This window comes from Procambarus clarkii, chromosome 92 (assembly GCF_040958095.1).
Source record: "Procambarus clarkii isolate CNS0578487 chromosome 92, FALCON_Pclarkii_2.0, whole genome shotgun sequence".
Taxonomy (NCBI): Eukaryota; Metazoa; Arthropoda; class Malacostraca; order Decapoda; family Cambaridae; genus Procambarus; species Procambarus clarkii.
Genome location: NC_091241.1, coordinates 2,797,891 through 2,816,057, shown reverse-complemented (window position 1 = coordinate 2,816,057; position 18,167 = coordinate 2,797,891). Strand labels below are relative to the sequence as shown.

The following is an 18,167-nucleotide window of genomic DNA, read 5'->3' as shown; positions in this document are numbered from 1 at the left end:
AAATTGGGATGTTTGAGATATTTTGAAAACTGCAGGGGGGTTTGGGCAAAATATGTCCCACTGCCGCTTTCAGTACTTGGCAGATGTTCGGTAAAAAAAGTTGTATTTTCAAACTGCGAATACGTGCAGAGAGCCAGAATTTGGCTCCAAATTATGGCTCAGGCCTCGAAATTTGGATGTTTGAGATATTGTGAAAACTGCAGGGGGGTTTGGGCAAAATATGACCCACTGCCGCTTTCAGTACTTGGCATATGTTCGGTAAAAAAAAGTCGTAATTTCAAACTGCGAATACGTGCAGAGAGCCAGAATTTGGCTCCAAAATATGGCTCAGGCCTCGAAATTGGGATGTTTGAGATATTTTGAAAACTGCAGGGGGGTTTGGGCAAAATATGTCCCACTGCCGCGTTTAGTACTTTACATATGTTCGGTAAAAAAATTTCGTAATTTCAAACTGCGAATACGTGCAGAGAGCCAGAATTTGGCTCAAAAATATCGCTCAGGCCTCAAAATTGGGATGTTTGAGATATTTTGAGAACTGCAGGGGGGTTTGGGCAAAGTATGACCCACCGCCGCTTTCAGTAATTGGCATGTGTTCGGTAAAAATTTTTATAATTTCAAGCTGCGAATACGTGCAGAGAGCCAGAATTTGGCTCCAAAATATGGCTCAGGCCTCGAAATTGGGATGTTTGGGATATTTTGAAAACTGCTGGGGGGTTTGGGCAAAATATGACCCACCGCCGCTTTCAGTAATTGGCATGTGTTCGGTAAAAAATTTCGTAATTTCAAACTGCGAATACGTGCAGAGAGCCAGAATTTGGCTCAAAAAAATGGCTCAAGCCTCGAAATTGGGATGTTTGGGATATTTTGAAAACTGCTGGGGGGGTTTAGGGAAAATATGACCCACTGCCGCTTTCAATACTTGGCATATGTTCGGTAAAAAAAAGTCGTAATTTCAAACTGCGAATACGTGCAGAGAGCCAGAATTTGGCTCAGGCCTCGAAATTGGGATGTTTGAGATATTTTGAAAACTGCAGGGGGATTTGGGCAAAATATGACCCACCGCCGCTTTCAGTAATTGGCATGTGTTCGGTAAAAAATTTCGTAATTTCAAACTGCTAATACGTGCAGAGAGTCAGAATTTGGCTCAAAAATATCGCTCAGGCCTCGAAATTGAGATGTTTGAGATATTTTGAAAACTACAGGGGGGTTTGGGCAAAGTATGACCCACCGCCGCTTTCAGTAATTGGCATGTGTTCGGTAAAAAATTTCATAATTTCAAACTGCGAATACGTGCAGAGAGCAAGAATTTGGCTAAAAAATATCGCTCAGGCCTCGAAATTGGGATGTTTGAGATATTTTAAAAACTGCAGGGGGGTTTGGGCAAAATATGACCAACCGCCGCTTTCAGTAATTGGTATGTGTTCGGTAAAAAATTTCGTAATTTCAAACTGCGAATACGTGCAGAGAGCCAGAATTTGGCTCCAAAATATGGCTCAGGCCTCGAAATTGGGATGTTTGAGATATTTTGAAAACTGCATGGGGGTTTGGGGAAAATATGTCCCACTGCCGCTTTCAGTACTTGGCAGATGTTCGGTAAAAAAAGTTGTATTTTCAAACTGCGAATACGTGCAGAGAGCCAGAATTTGGCTCCAAATTATGGCTCAGGCCTCGAAATTTGGATGTTTGAGATATTGTGAAAACTGCAGGGGGGTTTGGGCAAAATATGACCCACTGCCGCTTTCAGTACTTGGCATATGTTCGGTAAAAAAAAGTCGTAATTTCAAACTGCGAATACGTGCAGAGAGCCAGAATTTGGCTCCAAAATATGGCTCAGGCCTCGAAATTGGGATGTTTGAGATATTTTGAAAACTGCAGGGGGGTTTGGGCAAAATATGTCCCACTGCCGCGTTTAGTACTTTACATATGTTCGGTAAAAAAATTTCGTAATTTCAAACTGCGAATACGTGCAGAGAGCCAGAATTTGGCTCAAAAATATCGCTCAGGCCTCAAAATTGGGATGTTTGAGATATTTTGAGAACTGCAGGGGGGTTTGGGCAAAGTATGACCCACCGCCGCTTTCAGTAATTGGCATGTGTTCGGTAAAAAATTTTATAATTTCAAGCTGCGAATACGTGCAGAGAGCCAGAATTTGGCTCCAAAATATGGCTCAGGCCTCGAAATTGGGATGTTTGGGATATTTTGAAAACTGCTGGGGGGTTTGGGCAAAATATGACCCACCGCCGCTTTCAGTAATTGGCATGTGTTCGGTAAAAAATTTAGTAATTTCAAACTGCGAATACGTGCAGAGAGCCAGAATTTGGCTCAAAAAAATGGCTCAAGCCTCGAAATTGGGATGTTTGGGATATTTTGAAAACTGCTGGGGGGGTTTAGGGAAAATATGACCCACTGCCGCTTTCAATACTTGGCATATGTTCGGTAAAAAAAAGTCGTAATTTCAAACTGCGAATACGTGCAGAGAGCCAGAATTTGGCTCAGGCCTCGAAATTGGGATGTTTGAGATATTTTGAAAACTGCTGGGGGTTTTGGGCAAAATATGACCCACTGCCGCTTTCAGTAATTGGCATATTATTGGTATAAAAAGTAGGAATTTCAAACTGCGAATACGTGCAGAGAGCCAGAATTTGGGTGAAAAATCTTGTTCAGGTCTCAGATTTGCGATATTTCTGATATTCATACTCCCCCACTTTCTCCTTCACTCCCCCATACTACCCCATTTTTCCCCACTTTCCCCCCATACTCTATGTATGAGGAGTGTGGGGGAAAGTGGGGGAAGTGAGGGGGGAAGAGAAGTGAGGGGGGAAGAGGAGTGAGGGGGGAGGAGGAGTTAGGGGGTAGTAGTGAGGGGTGCGAGTGAAGCGGAGGAGGAGTGCGGGCGTAGGGTGTAGAAGGGAAGAGTGAAGAGGCAGGAGGAAGGGGGAGGAGTGAGAGGGTAATAGGGAGGAATGAGGGGGTAGCAGGGAGGAATGAGAGGGCAGGAGGGAGGAATGAAGAGGTAGGAGGGAAGGCAGGAGTGAGGGAGTAGAAGGGAGTTAGGGGGTATGTAGGAGGGGTAGGTATGACCTGGCTATATTGGTCATGTCATGTCAGAGTTTTGCACGCTGAATGCACAAAGACCGTTTCTTTATTTATTGTTATCACATACCTCATGGGGGAGTGGATAGGCAAACACTCATCCAGTTAAACTTGCCTCGTAGTACTTTCATAGCTCAGTAATTTGTATTCTGGTAAGCAGAATCTCCAAATAAATGGACGTTTAAAGCGCATTCCTATTTGGTTTTAAAAGTTTGTACCGATTGAGAAACTCGGCTTAAATAGTCTAACACCAGAAATGTTATTATTCAGTTTAGTCGCCTAATGGACATACAAGGACTAGACATTACCAGGCATTCCTGTATACCTTACCTTATGCTGTATAACATTGCCACAACCCTGGGTTTTATTGATTTAAATGGCCACAGGGAGTGGTAGAAAATTGCGGGTTATAATGTTATTAGTTTATCTACTATGGTGACAAGTGGGCTGACTGATGTCCGTTGACACCTGTATCGTGCTTCAGTTTACTCGCCAGATCGTCCTGTCACGGGACTCGTCTGTAGGAAGTATATCAAAATTTCTTGGATCATTAATAGCATAAGACTTGGGGTAGGAGAGGGCTGCAGTGTTTGTCGTGGCCCTCAGTTGTTCCTGGTATTAGTCGACTTAGTTTTAGAAATATTTTTGTTGGCCAGTGTTGAAGTTGTTTGAAAGTAGATGTTTTTTCTAAAGAGAGTAGGGGTGTCCATGCTTGGATACAGTTATCTAAGTGATAATAAATATCTGGTGTATAAGTGTTTTAACAGTAGAATAACTACCTTCTTTTCCTTAAAGTCAAAATGTCGCTAAATTATTTCAAAAGTTTTGTTAGTGATTGTGATGTTAGTGCAGCAACTTTTGGTTAATGATGGATTCTTGCTCAAAGGTCCTTTATTTCATCGTTCTGCTTCATTTTAATGTTAATGTGGTAGTTGTGATATGGATTGTTTTGGCTCACCTCTAAGGTTTTGCAATGTTAAACGTATATTAAGAAGAATTTGCCAGTCTTTGAACCATTTTTAGAGTTCGTGTAGATCTTTGTAAGGACTCGATATAATAGTTTCATGTTCTTTATACCATAAATCTTGGCGTCATCTGCAAATTTGATGTGGTTTTTAATATTTTAATTTGTTATTGATGTATATAAGGTATAGACCCTTGTGGTATGCCTCCAGTCAAATCTGTTTCGGAGGAACCTTTAATTTCTTTGGTTTAATTAAGCCTTCGTTTTTATCCTTTCTACCATTTATTCTATGTGCCTGGTATTTTATTCCTAGTGTTTCATATGGTGCTTTAGCAAACAAAGTACTTGTGTACCAATAGTCTTGTGCGAATAGCTGGTTATCTTTAAAAAAAGTTCATTTTTTAACAAACCGTTTTGTTGATTTTACAAGACTATGAATGAATCTCCCCTTCAGGACCTTGCAGATGTGAGGTTAAAGTAATCAGAATTTTTCTGCTTGGCAGTTTAAAAAATTTAAGTGACATTTGAAATCCAGATAAAGTTGAGAATAGCTTTGAACCTATATAGTGAGTTTAAGTGGCAATAAGTTTGAATGAAAAGTTCATTTAAGAGCTTAGATTGAATTCCAGGTAACTGAAGTTTTTATAATTTTAGTTTGAAAAACTCTTCCCATTTATGGTGCTTGTTACAGGCAGTGTATGTATACACTATCTTTAAATAGTTATATTCAGCAGCTTGAAACATTTGTGGTAATGGATTGTCTGGCATGTGAATTTAGTGTTGATTCCAAATATTTGGTAGACATTTCATAGTGCAGCAAATATTAACACAGATTGGACATTTCTAAAGTTTTCTTTTCTTAGACTAGTAGAAAATTGTAGTGTTTGGTCTCATTTGATATTGTCCAGCATTAGACAATATTGTTAGCAAGTATGAAAGTTGTAGTTTCCTGTTGAGTTTTAATACATAATCAATGTGATTACTATAATGGGTTAAGGTGTGACATTTAGTAAAGGCACATTAAACTAAATGGCAAGATTGAAAAAAAACTAAATTGACTTAATGATGTTGCATAGCTTATGTAAAAATTTGATAAGTGGAAGTTTAGCCCATACATTTGTTTTAGAAGTGAAATTTGGTAGTTATATTGTAAATAATGTATTTTAAATTTTATTATCAGGTTAATTCAGTTTGGAATGCAAAGTTTTAAAAAGTGGTCAAAATGATTTCAGTTTTGTATGCTTAAGATGCTCGTGTGTAAGTTTATAATAGCTTTATGAAGTTTAAGTTCTCATAAACTACATTAGCTTTATGAAAACTTATAACTCTTATAATGCATTAATTTAAACCTGCATGTATATCAGTTTTCTTTAGATGTCATTGTTAGGAAGACTGCATTAGTAATAAATTTCAAGCAGTTGAATTATAGCTACTTTCAGGATAAAGTACATAAAGTTTCATTAAATGATTTACTAAATAGTATACAATATAACTAAGACAATTTTATGCTTCAGGTTGAGACTTCAAAGGCCAAAAAAATGTCCAGAGTACCAAAGACATTATCCACCTGTAAAAGAAAAATAACGAGTGTCCCTGTTCGATATACTAACACCTACCAATTAGCCAATAATTTAACACCTACCAATAATTTTCTCTTTATTAAGTTATTTATAAATTTCAGAAGTTCTTTAGATGTTAGACTTTGCATCAGGAATAATCAGTAATTTCCAGCATGATAGAATCTTTGCTAATTTCAGGATAAAGTACAGTATAAAGTAGTTTCATTAGAATATTTATTGCATAGTATACAGTGTAACATCTAATATTGACTATTGTCCATTTCAGGTTGTGGGAAGCTGCTCCTCCTAGATGCAATCCACTGAAGACTCCAAAAGATCATCAAGGCCAGGGAAAACTCCAGAGTACCAAGGAAATCATCCACCTGTAAAAGAAAAATAAAGTATATCAAACAGGGACACTCATTTTATTAACAAACACCTATCTATAAGCACCAAAACCCCTAAGTCCCAATCTTTTAAGATTGGCTCAGCAAGGCCTACCCCTTACTTGTATTTTGAGGCAGGACTTGTTGGCTGAAAGAGTGCATCACATCTTTTAGTTTAGTGCCCTCAACATGATGTACATAGGCTTTACATAAAGCCTATGTACATCATGTTCCAGGCACTAAACCTCTGGATGTATCCACTCTTTCAGTGAACAAGCCCTGTAGTTATTAACAATGTTTGCACATTGTTAAGGGTCCCTACACCTATGCAATTCTAGTCCATCTATTGGATGGGTAGTAGAGCAGGGCTCTGAAAAAGCCAAGCCAGGGAAATCTGCAGGACTGCCTGGTCCCCTTCTATGAAATGGGGTAGGATCAGTACAAACTGCATCAATCCCTGCAGGTGGTAACAGTAGGACTTTGGTACACATCTATAAATGGACTAGATGAAAAAGAAAGTGAATTAATTATTTGATATAGCTAAAACATGTAATTCAACATACCAGTTTATTGGATGTGTAGAGTAGAATAGCCTCACTGCTTTGGTACCATTGTAATCTTCATTAGCACCTGAAACACATTTAACCAAATTACCTTATAAATTCTGTATTGGGCTAATTTTACTTTAGTCACTTTGAAAATTCACAATGGATAATGTTCATTTAATCTTACAATATTAACATTTTAGTGGATTTTGTCACTAATGCTTATCAAGCAAAAAACTTTGACATTAAACTTAGTTTGAGTAGCCACAAGTACATCAAAGTGGAGAACAATACTTCAGACTTTAATGGCAATTTTTAATTTACATTATCTACATGCAACCATCATTTCAAATTATCTTTACCTATAATGCTAGATTGTTTAACTTTACTGTTTAAAATAATGTTTACCACACACCTTATTCTGAATGTCAAGCATTCAACGCTTTCAAACTCCAGGATGTAGTTCTGCACTTCCCAATCCATATTCTGAAAGAAAAAGTCTATTTAAACTTCAATTACATTAAAAAACATGACAGTTACCAGTTAATAATTTTTTACTTGCAGTTATGAACATATCCTTTTAATTTAAACATTTTGATGAACAAATCCATGAGGGTTCAAACCTATATCCAACTGCAGGAGCCATGAGTAAGTAATCAAAAGGCACCAAACCAGGAATGCTAGAGCCATGAGGTCAGTAGGCCTCCCAGTCATGGCACAGTCAACTATGGTACATGTGCAATCTTCTCACATTTGAACCATCACAGCCCTTGTAGATTTGTTCATTTGAGATATCACTGCAATTTATAGATTGCAAACTTTTAGCCAAATAATTAAAAACCAAACATTAAGCAAACCAATTACATTTTAAATATTTATATACCTTCAGATTTTATTCCATTTAAGAATTAACACTTTACATTTTAAATTTTCTTTATGCTATTCAAAGCAATTCCTGCAAGGACTAAACTGATATTGTACCCCATTTGTCAAGGCCTAGAACTAGTTTATTTTCCCATGTCAAGGCCCCTTCACAATCACAATTTTTTACCTAAATATTTAAACACTAATTAAACTAATTATATCAGTAAACTTACTTTTGCCAACTAATTCTCACACACAACTGCTATTTTCTGTAGCATAACTTTCACCAATTGTTCTGTACACCATCCCTGAAATTATGTTGGAAGGACCCTCCACAACCTGTCAATGAAACATTAAATATGGTTCAAAAATTGCTGTGCAAACAAAAGAGAATTATCTTTAAACTTCAATAGTTTCCTTTTTAAAACTACACTAATAAATTAGCTACTTCCCCCACCATCTTTCATTTATAAATTCTAGAATAAAGCCCTTTTAAGTAAAAATTAAAGGCATGCTACTGAAATTTTATTTCCAAACAAATTTATAGTTAGGATCCCCCATATTGGTACGGCAATTGATATAGCTAAAACTAATTCAACATACCAGCTTTAGATGTGCAGAGTAGAACAGCCACACTTCAAGTCAGTCAATGCTTGGATACCATTGTAATCTATAAAAGCATTAGAAACATTTAACCAAATTAGCTTATAAATTCTGTATTGGGCTTATTTTACTTTTGCAAGTTTACACAAATTCACAATAGATAATATTCCTTTCAAATCTACCAAAATGTTAATATTGTCAGCTTCTCACTAATGCTAATCAAGCAACAAAAATTAGTTTGAGTAGCCATTATCTAAGTTTGAGTACATTAAACTTGAAAGATAATTCAGACTCTGGCAATTTTTTCTTTACATTATATGCAATCATTCAGATTATCTTTAGCCATAATGATAGATTTTAACTTTACTATTTAATATAATGCAAATCTGTTTAAAATACTACCACACACCTGATTCTGAATGTCAATCGACACCTTCAAACTCCAGGAATGTAGTTTAGGACTTTCCAATCCATGTTCTGAAAGAAAAAGCCTATTTAAACTTCAGTTATATTATTAAAAGATCAAGTACAGGTACCAGTTAATTTGTATTCTGTAACTACTTTCAATTATGAAATTATCTTTTTAACTTTTAAATTTAGATGAACAAATCCATGAGGTCAGTAGACCTCCCAGTTGCAATTCTTTTACCATGTCATGGCAGTCAATTAAGGTGCATCTGCAAACTGACATTTGAACACAGCCCATTTAGATTGTTCATTTGATGCATCACACTTGTTAAATTTATATACGATACAAACTTCTAGCCAAACAATTAACCGAACTGAAGATTAAGCAGACAAATTTACATTTAAATATACATTTAATTATAAATAAGCTCAACTTGAGATTTTATTCAATTTAAGAGTTAACACCCCACTTCACAAGTGAAAATTCTTTGCGCTATTCAAAGCAATTCCTCCAACGACTAAACTCATATTGTACGCCACCTCAAGAACCGTCAGTGTTAAGAGTGTTCAGCGACGAAAGGAAGAGCGATAAAAGGGGTCCCCCTCACTCTAGACAGGCGAGTATGCCTCCCGAAACACCCATGCATCAAAAGAGAAGTCAAAGAATAATCAAGACTGGCAAAAGGTCAGCAGGAAATGATAAGTTGGAAATGAGAAGAGGGGTTAGAAAATTGAAACTAAAAGTTAAAAAGTTAAAGTGTCTAGCAAAATTGGTGAAGACAGCAACAGGAGCACAAGGCCTCCAAATGACAGGACTGACCCCATGGAGCATCATTCCAGTAGCTGCCCACCAAGCCCCCCCCCCCCTCCCTCATGACAAGCCAGAAAGGGTTTGGGACCTCATTTAGTAGACAACTTGCCATGACTAATATCTACAGGATGGGCAGTGACAATCTATACAACATTAATGTTCTATTAACATTTTCAACTTTTAGCTTACATACACCTACATTAAGTACCCCAATATACCTTTACTTTGGTAAAGACTTCCTACAATGCCTTTAATACTTTAAAATCGACGTTGCCGACTATTAGAAATGGGCAATTTATAAGAATTACATTTCAACTACCTTCAAAACGAACATTTGCTATAACAAAGTACTTCTAAAATATAACCACCCTTTCACCAAGCTATAATCCTTATTATTCTCATTAACAATATAAACTGGTATTTATCAATAAAAAAATTAACAGTATTATAAGTATACAGTGTTTATAATAAGTATTACAAGTGTACAGTATTATAACTACAATATTTGCCAAAACATTTATTCAACTTGCAGGCTTCAATGCAACAGGAATCCATCTTATCACAATGTGGAGCGGTGATTATTTCTTCAATCCCACGCACCACACTATGGCTTAAACAACTACATCAAAGTGTGGGGGGAAAAATTACCTTGCATCACCTTGTTGCTCATAAGGAAGGTCAACTGCCCATGACACCCATAAATTTATGATCCAGTAATGCAAGTCTATTAGTCTCAAGACAGATGGTGCCAAGAATATTAAGTATTCTAAAACGGCCAAAAAGCTTGTTTTAATAAACTTGGAGAACAGCTCTCATACCATGATTCATCACAATTTACAATAAGTGACATCAACACAAGAGGCCATAACCAAAGTTGTAAGCTACTACCAACAAATACATTTCAATACATTACAGGGGTCATTGCAGAAAATGCATCTCCACCTGTCAAGAGAAAATCTAAATTAATAAATTTATGTATACTTTACTTTTAATTTCTATTAAACTTTAAAATTATGCACTTTAGCAGTTTATGAATATTAAAGTAACTATGTATAACAAGTTATTAGAAAACTTTAGAAATGTACAATAAAAACTAATTTGCACCAAATTTAACCAATAGGCAAGTATACAAATCTATAATTACCATATTAAATTACTGACCATGCAAGGAAAAGTTCCAAGAATCTAGTAACAATGCACTGATCAATATCATTTAACAGCTGGTGCCATTGTGTGCAATGAACATTTTACCACTATTTCTATTATGCAACATACAAGCTAAAAAATATACTAAACTATCATCAAGGACAAGTTATACATTCCCATTTTCCTCATCCAATGCATAACCTAAGACCCACCTATGTACTTTCTTGACAATAGCATATGGACTTCATAGTAGAGACTATTTAGCCTGTATATCGAGTAGAGAATTACAGTGGCCAGTCTCCCATAACAAGCAACATACGTTTACCTGCTAACAAATTAATACAGCATCCCAGAGCTTGGGTGTCACCTCATGACTTTCAAATTGCCCTTTTTATATCTATTCCAATAGGTATGGCCACTGTTCATCAACTTTTTGGAAATATTCACTCACTCACATTCTAACATCCAACAAGATTCTGGACCATGATTATTAAACTGCAGTACCACACATTTTACACAACTAGTGTTAATTATTGATAATTAACTTACTAAAATTAATACTAAATTTTATAAACACGTTTGCTATCTATGCCAAGATACTAGATTATAAACCTAACTGTCATGGCCTTTAAGACTGGACAATATGTTAATGCTAAATTACAATAAGCACAACCTACAGCCTTTAAAATATTCCAACAAAGAAATAAATACATTTATACATCCAAATATACATTTCATTATCTATTTACAACTTTTCCTGAAGCTGGAATATGCACCTAATGATGCCAATCTTAGGAAACAAGTGCAAAGACTTCCAATATAAAAAGCTTTTTAGTATTGGCATAATTAATAAAACTAGATTACACAACATGGTATCTGACTAAAATTATCTACCCGAAACTACCAAAGCAATTCTAATTTTATCCAAATTTAAAGAAACTAATAATTACCTACTTTTGTAATTTCTTTCAGGGAAATGTTATAGAATATATTCATCTAGAAAGTCTGGACAATTTCCACCGATTTTATCTACTTTAGACGATATTTAATACCAGCCAATAATTCATTCTTTATGAAACTGACATTAGTAAAAATGGTACAATACAAGCCCGATAGGATGCTATCCATTTCTTCACAGAAAATTGATCAATTAGCAAAACGGTGTCAAGATCAAGTTGAATGCAACATTGAATCAATGGTTTAAAGAGAAACACTAATGCAGAACAAAAGACGCTTTTCCCACCCACTATTATCCAATGGAACAGTCCCACTAAAGCCATAAATGCCAAGTTAAGCTGCTGTTTAAGATAAAGATTTACAAGCTAATTAAGTGGAAAAGGGGGGGACCTGTGACAAACTGCCAATGGGGGGCAGGGGGGAGAGGGTCAGATTATCTACCTTTTACATGTTAGTGTAGACCTTCCTCCCCACGGGATCTGGGCCTCGTCCACTCCGACGTTGTCCAGAGCTGGTGCCGGCTGCTGGTGATAAAGTATGCCATTCATTACTTCAGGAAACTACTTCCTCAATCTTCGCCATAGGGTACATCAGCTCAGGACCCTGAGCTGATGTACGAACAGCACCCTGGCAAACCACTTCGTTCTATTCAATTTTTTTATTTAATCACTTTGTCCGGCTAGAATTTTTAGATCAGATTAAAGGAACACCCTCCCTGGTAACGGCTGAACTAGTTAACCAAATACAAATATTTAGGTAAAATACTTTCATAAAACCCGTCTACTTCCCCCACCAGTAGACTTGTTCAGCTAAAGGCATAATGTAATGTTCCACTTTAGTAAATAAACTTAAAAAAACACTACCCCATCTGCTTAGTTACCGGTTACCTGACATTCTACGCTTAAAATAACCCATCTATTCCCCATAATTGTTCGATATAACTTACCTCTCACCCGCTGGTCGAGTACACAGCAGTATATATCCTCCTCCATCACTCACTGCGTGGATACTATTTCACTCTGGCCGCAAATTGCATCAAATCACCTACGTTGTCCATAAACATATATAGAAAAGAAACTGACCGTAACACCACCCGTATAGCGATCATCACATAACGTGGGAACATTAGTAGTACTGCTGTCAAAACATAGATGGCGCCAGGACAAACGGTAATTCCTATGGACTCGCCTAGTTATGTGTAGGGAATTGAGCTTCAGCTGTTTGGTCCCGCCCCTCAGCTGTATTCACCTAGTTGTACTCACCTAATTTGTGCTTGCAGGGGTTGAGCTTTGGTTCTTTGGTCCCGACTCTCAACCGTCAATCAACAGGTGTACAGGTTCCTGAGCCTATTGGGCTCTATCACATCTACATTTGAAATTGTGTATGGAGTCAGCCTCCACCACATCACTGCTTAATACATTCCATTTGTTAACTACTCTGACACTGAAAAAATTCTTTCTAATATCTCTGTGGCTCATTTGGGTACTAAGTTCCCCTTGTTCGTGTTCCACCCGTGTTAAAGAGCTGTCTTTGTAACTATCAAAATGCATATATCTTTGCTTTCACTTCAGTTATATTTATGACAAGGGATTTAAAATTTGCCTATATTTCTGCTTCTCTGATGACATTAAAAACTTTCGTTTATTACAGTATCTACATAAAATTAACATTTATCTTCATTAGGTTGTAGTTCTCATCAATAGGGAGAGCGTCGGTAAAAAAAAAAAAAATTGTTTAAATATAAATATCTTTCCTCTCTCAATAATATGCCCGAAACGCTATGCGTACTAGTGGCTTTAGGTATTGTATGTACTAGCTCTATCTATAAATCCAATATTATGTTTGTAAATCGACTATTTATGTACTTTCCTGAATATAATGAACTTTACTAATATCTAATCTCTGTGACTAAAACGTAAGAACGACTTTATCTATGCCTTTTTGATAACATATACAATTATAAGCTTTATTAGTGAATCTCTATTAATTAAACAATAAATCAGAGAGTGTGTAAGGTTCGGTGTTCCATGTGCGAAGAGACATGGGAGATTTTACATCAGTACAGTAAATGTTTTAAGTAGCGAACGCATACTAACGAATAACGATTAGTATAGACCAACACTATTGTTCTATGAAGTCGATTTAACTTCCAGACATGTATTTTTCAAAAAGTCTTAAATATTTTCTGGCTAGTTATGTTAGATATTATTAGAAATACGTATTCTACTTGTTAATATAATAAACTAAATTTGCGATCATTTAAGGAGAGAAGTGCGACGACTGGATCACTGTGTACAGAAGGTTGATATGCCAACAAACACTTTCCAGACAACAATATATCTTGGATAAGTCGCTCCACAACATTGACACCTGGACCGTTGACTTCCTATGAGGCCACATATTTACTTATTTCATAATGGACGTATATTATTTTATAGTAAATATATGTTTTCTCGTGTTCTGCATTAAGCACCAACATTATAGTGAATAAATATACCATATTTCTTCATTATTTAAGTAATGCTAGGAGGCTTTGAGTAGCTTTGGGTCATTAGGTGAACAGAATCTCCAATAGATGGGGGAGAGTCGCGCTATCTCTCGCTCCAGCGAGAGTCGAAACTTATTTTAGAATTGATATATCTTTGTCCTCCAACAAGATATATTTCCTTTGGTGCACTCACAATAACGAGCATATCTCTGTCTTTCTGAAGGCATATAATATTTTAGGCTTTATAAGCGTATCTTTGTTAATTACACACTATATTGGCAAGTGCGTAGGCTTCGCCATTCCATGACCGACAAGCTACTGAATGCCACTATAAAAACGTATGTATCTTCACTTGAGCTTTATATATGTCTATGTTAAAGAATTTAAAATGAAGCTTATATTTCTATCTTTCTTGAGACATATAAAACATATGTGTTTATTAATGAATTTACGTGAAATAAGCATTGTTCTGAGAGAGTTGCTCTGTCGATCAGTCTGTGCGGGGTCGAGCTCGGCGATTATTAAAACACATGTATCTTCATTAGAACTTTATATATATATATATCTATGGTAAAGTATTTAAAATGAAGCTTATATTTCTATCTTTCTCAACACATATAAAAACATTTGCGTTTATTAACGAATTTACGTGATTTACGTGAATTGTTCTGAGAGAGTTACTCCGTTGCTCGATCTGTGCGGGATCGGAGCTCGCCGATTAGAAAAATACACGTATCTTCGCTTTAAATACAAATATGCCCATGGTAATGCATTTAAAATGAAGATTATGTTTCTATCTTTCTTGAGACGTATAAAAATCTTACGTTTATTAACGATTCTGCGTGAAATAAGCATTGTTCTGAGATTTTTTTTTTTTCTTTTTAGCAGGGATAATCCTGCGCGGGCCCTAAGCCTCTGGCTGGCATCACTAAGTGATGCTTGTGTCTGTTTTACTTGGGCGGAGGATGAGTATTTATGACTCGTATGGTCGCTTCAGTAAGATTTTGCCATATGTGTTTAACAACTTCCTCTGCTCTGTTGAATCTAAGTTGAAATCTTAACGGGTTTGTAACTGTGCACTGTGTTAGATAATGTTCCAGTGGTCTGTCGGGCATTTCTCCACAGTGTTGACATTTCCTCTCATCTTCCGGAACCTGTAAGCCTATTTCCCATGCACATGGGTATCCAAGCCTGATGCGATGTAAGTGCACTTCTGTTGGTCTACTGCCCCCTTTCATCAAACTAAGTGGTTCGTAGTTGGTTGAATTCTTGTACCAACCCGCAGATCCTGATGTTGCAACTGCTGTGGTGTGGTCACTGTACATCTTTCGCATTGCTCTGTTTCGAATTGTTCTGAGATGAATATTGCGGATTTCCGGCTCTACGACCGATGAAAAATGCAACTTTTATACAACTACAAATATCTTTAGTTTTACTTTAAATTTTGTCCTGAAAGAGTTTTCATATATAGATCCAGTTTCTGCCGTTCTTCTGACATAAAAAGACCTTTGGTTTAATAAGTTATTAAGATGTTTTCAACAATATTACTAGGGCGTTCACCGATTCTAACATGGGCGACCCTTTTGGAAACGCAACACATGGGTTGACCTGATTGATATATGGGTCAGATTCCATTAAGGTTCGGAACAACAACACTGGAAATTATTAGACAGTCAAACGCTTCGTTCACCTCTAGCTTCTCACTGGTTCTTACTTGGGTTAACAAGCATCTAACTTGGGTTAGCTTAGGTTTGGTTTAACTTTGGTAGATGTAGACTCCAACAAGCTGGAGCTGCATATTCCAGTACTGGTTTGACATGTGAGGTATACAAGGTTCTGAATGATTCCCACCCTACCCATCAACATTGGTGTTCCTCAGGGCAGCATACTTGGCCCTCTCCTCTTTCTCATCTACATTAATGACCTTCCAAATGCCTCCCAACACCTCAAACCAATTCTATTTGCTGACGACACAACCTTCATTTACTCCAGTCCTGACCCTCTTGCTCTAAATGCCACAGTAAATACTGAGCTAAATAAAGTCCATCTTTGGCTAACTGCCAACAAACTCACCCTTAACATTGACAAAACCTTCTATATTCTGTTTGGCAATAAATCCTCTAGTCTTATAAATCTCAAAATAAACAATACCCAAATTTGTAACAAATTAGATGGCAAATTCCTTGGCATTCTCATTGACCACAAGCTGAATTTCCAGGGACACATTCTAAATATATCAAAAAAAGTTTCAAAAACTGTGGGCATTCTTTCTAAGATCAGATATTATGTACCACGCCCTGCCCTGGTGACTCTCTATTACTCCCTTATCTATCCTTATCTCAACTATGGTATTTGTGCTTGGGGTTCTACTACCCAAAATCACTTACGTCCTCTAATTACCCAACACAAAGCCGCTATTAGAACAATATCCAACTCTGGCCCCAGACATCACTCGGTACCCCTACTCAAATCTCTTAATATGTTAGATATTAAGTCACTGCACATTCTCTCATGTGTATTATACATATATAAAACGCTAAACTATAATGCCAATCCTGATCTTAAAAGCTTCATAGAAGGTTGTAACAGAACCCATGAGCACCACACCAGAAATAAATACAGTTTTGATATTCCTAGAGTACGTCTTAATCAAACTAGAAATGCTCTGCAAATCAAGGGGCCCAGAATGTGGAATGACCTTCCCAACCATGTTAAAGACTGTACCTCTCTCAACCAGTTTAAGATAAAAACTAAACACTACCTAATAAATTCCCTGTAATCTACCTCACTCCGCTATTGTCAACCCATGTCTGTTATTTTCTTTTTTTTTTTAATCAACACTGTTTGTCAACCTATTGTATTTGTGCTGCTTTTTCAGTCATGTTCCCCCTTTTTTTTATCTTTATTTGTATTTGTTCTCAACACCTTTTATTCTTTATGCTCAATTAGTATTAAGTTCTAGATATTAATGTTTTTCTTGCCCGAAACGCATTGCGTAATAGTGGCTTTAGGCATTGTATGTACTAGCTCTATCTATATATCAATCCATTAATGTAACATCACTTGTATGTATATACCTTACCTGAATAAACATCTGAATCTGAATCTGATTCCTTACACAAGTTTCTGAAGGAGAAATTTGCGTAATATTTTCCATCCTATTCGAATATCATGGATCAGCTACATCCTATTGAAGGCTTGTAGTTTAGTTTTGAGAAACCTTGATAGTTCTCAGTAAATTATAATAATTATTCTATGAATTATTATCTGTAAAATATTTCAATTGGCGCTAAGATATAATATATAAAATAGAATATGCTCTATACAAATCAAAGAAAATAAATCGTACATTATGTGTTATAGAAAACGGATATAGTAGGGTAGTCTACACTACCTCTCACATGATGGGTATGGGGGCCCAATACCGTTCACAGGATGGGTATGGGGTCCACAATTCCCCAGGGGATTGGAATAGGACCATAACACCCACAGAATGGGTATTGGGGTCCAATACTACCAGCACATGTATTCTGTACCACCCTGTGGCACCCCTGTGCTTCTATATACTTTAGTTACATATACAGGAGTTACTACCAGGACCCTTAAAGTTCAGTGGTCCCTGTGCTCTAGGGAACGTTTTGGAACAGCCGGGTTCGCTTTCGACAGTCCACACGGCCCATTTTTTGAGGGGGGGGGTGGAAAGGGCCTTGTGGACTAGGGGGTTCCAGGTAAATTATGGATGGGCCGTTTAAGCAGTGGGGTTTCCAGTTAATTTTAGATGGGCCATTTAGACTGTGGGGTTTCCTGATAATTTCTTTCAGAGTTAAAGACCGAAAATTTTCAAAGACTATTTTCTGATACAGTGTTCATAGAAGTTTGTTAAGTTTTCTTATGGGGAAAATTCAGACCGAAAATCCCCCATACGTTCTTAAAGACATGAGGAAAATTCAAAAATTTTCAGAGTTCAGTTTTATGAAAATATTTCAGAGTTCATATAATCATAGGAGTTTATGACCGAAAATTTGAAAATAGACCATTTTCAGAGAATATTGTCATATAATTTTTTTAAGGAAAATAGGCATCTTAGCCGTGACTTAGTTTTTATAACCATTTACAGCTATTTCAGCTGAAAAGACCGATTTTCAACACTTGCAGTGTTAACGGTAGCAATGTTCAGTGTACAGGTTCCCAAGTAGGATGACTTGAGAGGCAAGACTGACGAGAGGCATCAACATCAGAGGCTGGTGTCACGTAACAAACTTGACGTGATGAGAGGCAATGTTATGTTATGTAATCCCGTCGTTGTAGATGTTCTTTAGCACACCGGAACTGTCTTAGATGCA

The 18,167-nt window shown here is 36.7% G+C and overlaps 2 long non-coding RNA genes across 8 annotated transcripts in view; one reads left to right on the top strand and one right to left on the bottom strand.

Annotated features, from left to right (window-relative positions):
- LOC123775174 (uncharacterized) overlaps nucleotides 1-6,031 on the top strand; it is a 32,928-nt gene extending 26,897 nt beyond the window's left edge. For all 3 annotated transcript variants that reach the window (XR_011225993.1, XR_011225994.1, XR_011225992.1), the window contains one exon: nucleotides 5,903-6,031. This is a non-coding gene — a long non-coding RNA (uncharacterized lncRNA). The remainder of the gene's footprint in view (nucleotides 1-5,902) is intronic.
- LOC123775172 (uncharacterized) overlaps nucleotides 5,834-18,167 on the bottom strand; it is a 46,448-nt gene continuing 34,114 nt past the window's right edge. Inside the window, exons 1-9 of one of the 5 annotated variants that reach the window (XR_011225996.1) lie at nucleotides 12,283-13,195; nucleotides 11,778-11,860; nucleotides 8,424-8,491; nucleotides 8,015-8,081; nucleotides 7,645-7,750; nucleotides 7,171-7,344; nucleotides 6,963-7,033; nucleotides 6,566-6,632; nucleotides 5,834-5,999 (exon numbers count right to left, since the gene is read on the bottom strand). This is a non-coding gene — a long non-coding RNA (uncharacterized lncRNA). Of the gene's footprint in view, nucleotides 6,000-6,565; nucleotides 6,633-6,962; nucleotides 7,034-7,170; nucleotides 7,345-7,644; nucleotides 7,751-8,014; nucleotides 8,082-8,423; nucleotides 8,492-11,777; nucleotides 11,861-12,282; nucleotides 13,196-18,167 lie in introns of those variants that run through there. The other 4 variants (XR_006775040.2, XR_006775039.2, XR_011225997.1 and 1 more) reach the window with 4 other exon arrangements.